The 5,253-nt window shown below is 41.7% G+C and overlaps 1 pseudogene; it reads left to right on the top strand.

Annotated features, from left to right (window-relative positions):
- Positions 1-3,148: 3,148 nt before the first annotated feature.
- Positions 3,149-3,979, top strand: LOC105003496 (annotated as a pseudogene).
- The last annotated feature ends 1,274 nt before the right edge of the window (positions 3,980-5,253 follow it).

Below are 5,253 nucleotides of genomic sequence, written 5' to 3'. Positions count from 1 at the left end.
ATATGATAATATACATGTTTCAATACTATTCTCTCAAATCATCCTATTCTCGCCTTCTCCCACGGAGTCCAAAAGTCTGTTCTTTACATCTGTGTCTCTTTTGCTGTCTCGCATATAGGGTCATCATTACCATCTTTCTAAATTCCACATATATGCGTTATTATACTGTATTGGTGTTTTTCTTTCTGACTTACTTCGCTCTGTATAAAGGCACCAGTTTCATCCACCTCATTAGAATGGATTTAAATGCATTCTTTTTAATAGCTGAGTAATACTCCATTGTGTATATGTACCACTGCTTTCTTATCCATTCCTCTGCTGATGGACATCTAGGTTGCTTCCATGTCCTGGCTATTATAAACAGTGCTGCGATGAACACTGGGGTATACTCGTCTCTTTCTATTCTGGTTTCCTTGGTGTGTATGCCCAGCAGTGGGATTGCTGGGTCATATGGCAGTTCTATTCCCAGTTTTTTAAGGAATCTCCACACTGTTCTCCATAGTGGCTGTACTAGTTCGCATTCCCACCAACAGAGGGAATGTTGAGGGTTCCTTTTTCTCCGTACCCTCTACAGCATTTATTCCTTGTAGACTTCTTGACTCTGACCGGTGTAAGATGGTACCTCATTGTGGTTTTGATTTGCATTTCTCTGATAATGAGTGAGGAGAAGGCAATGGCACCCCACTCCTGTACTCTTGCCTGGAAAACCCCATGGACGGAGGAGCCTGGTGGGCTGCAGTCCATGTGGTCGCTAAGAGTTGGACAGGACTGAGCAACTCCACTTTCACTTTTCACTTTCATGCACTGGAGAAGGAAATGGCAACCCACTCCAGTGTTCTTGCCTGGAGAATCCTAGGGACGGGGGAGCCTGGTGGGCTGCCGTCCATGGGGTTGCACAGAATTGGACACGACTGACGTAACTTAGCAGGATAATGAGTGATGTTGAGCATCTTTTCATGTGTTTGTTAGCCATCTATATATCGTCTTTGGAGAAATGTCTGTTTAGTTCTTTGGCCCATTTTTTGATTGGGTAGCTTATTTTTCTGGAATTGAGCTGCAGGAGTTGCTTGTATATTTTTGAGATTAATTCTTTGTCAGTTGCTTCATTTGCTATTATTTTCTCCCATTCTGAAGGCTTCACCTTACTTATAGTTTCCTTTGTTGTGCAAAAGCTTTTAAGTTTAATTAGGTCCCATTTGTTTATTTTTGCTTTTATTTCCATTACTCTGGGAGGTGGGTCATAGAGGATCCTGCTATGATTTACGTCAGAGAGTGTTTTGCCTATGTTTTCCTCTAGGAGTTTTATAGTTTCTGTCATACATTTAGATCTTTAATCCATTTTGAGTTTATTTTTGTGTATGCTGTTAGAAAATGTTCTAGGTTCATTCTTTTACAAGTGGTTGACCAATTTTCCCAGCACCACTTGTTTAAAGAGATTATCTTTTCTCCATTGTATATTCTTGCCTCCTTTGTCAAAGATTAGGTGTCCATAGGTGTGTGGATTCGTCTCTGGGCTTTCTATTTTTTTCCATTGATCTATGTTTCTGTCTTTGTGCCAGTACCATGCTGTCTTGATGACTGTTGCTTTGTAGTAGAGCCTGAAGTCAGGCAGGTTGATTTCTCCAGTTCCATTCTTCTTTCTCAAGATTGCTTTGGCTATTCAAGGTTTTTTTGTATTTCCATACACATTTGTAGACTTTTTAATGTTGGCCATTCTGACTGGTGTGAGATGGTATCTCATTGTATGAATAATTTTGATTTGCATTTCTCTAACAATTAGTGATGTCAAGCATCTTTTCATATGCCTATTTGCCAAATGTATGTCTTCTTTGGAGAAATGTCTATTTAGGCCTTCTGCCCATTTTTCGATTGAGTTGTGTTTTGTTGTTGTTGCATTATATGAGGTGTTTGTATATTTTGGAAACTAAGCCTTTGTCAGTCACATAATTTGCAAATATTTTCTCCCAGTATGTAAGTTGTTTTTTCATTTTGTTCATAGTCTCCTTTGCTGTGCAAAACTTGTAAGTTTGCCCATTTGTTTATTTTTTTTTTTATTTTTATTGCCTTGGGAGACTGACCTAAGAAAACACTGGTACAATTTATGAAGCCTGATAATGTTCTAATTGCTTTTCAAGAAACTTTAACCTGGATTATAGAAACAATATGGCTGATGCTGCTGCCTCCACCTGAACCCAAGGCAGGCATTTGTAATCAATCCCTGCACTCTTTCCCACTGAACCCTGATATGACCTCACAGTTCTTAGCCTGACACCCTGGGAAGCCATTATGAGTCTGTAGAAGTGAGCACAGGAGATGAAATCCAATCACTTTTAATGACTCTAAACATTGATACTATTTCCCAATCTTTGAACAGTCTTAAAGATTTGTATTATTATGGATTTATAATTTTGTGGAAGCACAAATTTGATACTGATATCTGCTACAAGGTCAGTATGAGGGGAGTGTCTTTTTGTCGGTAACTCAGAGGATGCACCTCCATGTAATCAGTAACTCTCCTGAGGTATTGCTTAAAAATTGTCATTGTCTTCACCTTATTTTGGGACTTCCCTGGTGGCTCAGATGGTAAAGAATCTGCTTGTAATGCAGGAGACCCAGCTTCGATCCCTGAGTTGGAAAGATCCCCTGGAAGCTCACTCCAGTATTCTTGCTTGGGAAATCTCATGGACAGAGGAGCCTGGTGGGCTATAGTCCATTGGGTTGCAAAGGGTTGGACACTACTGAGCAACTAGCACTTTCAACACTTTCACCTTATTTTTAGAAATGTAAGCTCTTAGTGTCACTAAACAAATGATGTAGGGTAGAGCTTATTTTAATGGAGGAATTTAACAACTTTTTCTTATCTCAGTCATGTATCTATGGAATTCTTAAGAATCAAAGGGAATTACTTATTAAGTGCTAATTTACCGTGTTTTATGAGGAAATTACATTACCATAGTATTTGCAAGTTTGAAAGTGACCTCAGAGCATGTCTCCCCTGAATATCAAGAGAAAATGAATTAGGGAAACCTTGGAAACCTCAATCCTTCATGAAGCCATCACATTATATTTAAGACAAGGTCAGATCAGTGGTCTGAAGAAGACCTTCAGCAGTGCCCTGGTGGAGCAGACAGGCCCTTCAGTAGGAGATATGTATAACACCCCAACTTACTATGACCCATTAAAGACTACCGACAATGCCTTCAACAGAGGATATGGATTTGGCATGACCGAAAAAGATCAGAGAACCAGGTCATGTAGTGGAGTGGAATTTCCTACTTCTGGCCTTGCTTACTTACACTGATTCAGGGTAAGCATCAGGCAACCTAGAGACCAAATACAAGATCTGTAATTGTGGACTGACCTTCACCCAAGAGTGAAACACAGACAGTACTCTTGGGACAGAAATCTCTTTGGAGTACAAGTTGGAAAAAAGGTTGTTTGTATCAAACATAGGAAAGAAGAGCAGGAAATTGAAGGCCTCCTATAAGTGGGCTTGTTTCCATCTTGGCAATAATGTTGGTATAGATATTTCTGGACAAGTTATCTATGACTGAGCTGTGTTGATCTTTGAAGGTTGGCTTGCTGGCTATCACATGAGTTTTGACACAGCCAAATCCAACTGTCACAGAGTAATTTCACTCTGGGTTACAAGGCTTCAGACTTCTAGCTGCACCCTTACATGAACTATGACACTGAATTTGGAGGGTTGGTCTACCAGAAGGTGAATGAGAAGATCAGAACATCAATAAACCTTGTATAGATAGCTGGCAGGAACACCTGTATCAGCATTTCTGCTGAGTTCAAGTTGGACTGTAGAACTTCTCTCTCTGGTAAAGTAAATAATGCCAGCCTGATTGGACTGGGCTATACTCAGACCCTTCAACCAGGAGTGAAACTGACTCTGTCAGCTCTCATCGATGGAAAGAACTTCAGTGCAGGAGGGCACAAGATCGGGCTGAGATTTGAACTTGAAGCTTAATGGAGTTTTGAATAAAGCATCATTTTTGTCCCTGAACATGAAGAGAAATGAACCCAGTATGTTCTGGCTTTTAAATTCTTCTGTGAAATTTCAAAAGGGTGAACTTTTTATTCTTCCAAAGATTTGTAATCTTCACCACTCTGAAGCCTAGACACCAAGCCCATCTTCAGGGAGGTGCTTGAAGGCATGCCTGGAAGTTGTCATGTTCGTGTCTCATTTCAGTTCAGTTCTGCAGTGTTATTTTCAATGTGTTCTTCAGCGACAATGCAGTGTCATGTTACAAAGGAGATGACCCGACCCTCCGGTTGTCCATCACCTCCTGCATGTCCCACACCACTTTTTCATGACCTGGTAACATACTGGTCCCTGTGCAGTAGTTGAATCTTTGGTTTTGCATCATAAACCCATCACATTTGGAACATTAAAAAAAGACAAGTCCAAAGCCCTCACAAGTCAGCAAGTTGGTCAGGGGCTGATGTCAGGAGCTGCTCTGAGGTAGCCTGCATCTAGCCAGACAGCTGTGGGACTTGGATGTTGCACAGGCTAAGGAGCTCCAGGATGTATACCAGCAGTTGGTGTAGATGTTAAATTGTGCATTTGACTGCCAGTAACACAAGACCCTGACTGAAGATAACCAGTAACTTCATCATATCACAGAACAAGAAGTCCTGAGGTAGAGTGGTCTCCACGATTGGTGACTGAGTAGCTTGGAGATTTCCTCAAGGACTCAGGTTCTTCCCTCCTTTGGCTCTGCCATCCCCCTTCCTAGGTCAGACTTCCCTTAGAGGCACAAAGTGACTGTGGAAGTAACAGGAGCCACATCTACACACACCAGTGTCTGGAGGCTTAAGAAGAGGCTGTCACCTCTGGTGTCCCCTCTTGGTGATAAAGGTAGTTAACATTTATGTAGCACTTACTATGTTCTAGGCACTTTACAAACATTAATTTTGACCCTTAACAACACTCCTGTTGCTGCTGCTAAGTCACTTCAGTCATATCCGACTCTGTGCGACCCCATAGATGGCAGCCCACCAGGTTCCCCCGTCCCTGGGATTCTCCAGGCAAGAACACTGGAGTGGGTTGCCATTGCCTTCTCCGATGCATGAAAGTGAAAAGTGAAAGTGAAGTAGCTCAGTCGTGTCTGACTCTCAGTGACCCCATGGACTGCAGCCCACCAGGCTCCTCCATCCATGGGATTTTCCAGGCAAGAGTACTGGAGTGGGGTGCCATTGCCTTCTCCACACTTCTGTTAGGTATGTATTATTATTAACCCT

Source organism: Bison bison, unplaced genomic scaffold (assembly GCF_000754665.1).
Source record: "Bison bison bison isolate TAMUID 2011002044 unplaced genomic scaffold, Bison_UMD1.0 scf7180017864469, whole genome shotgun sequence".
Classification (NCBI taxonomy): Eukaryota; Metazoa; Chordata; class Mammalia; order Artiodactyla; family Bovidae; genus Bison; species Bison bison.
This window is presented reverse-complemented; position numbering and strand designations above follow the sequence as displayed.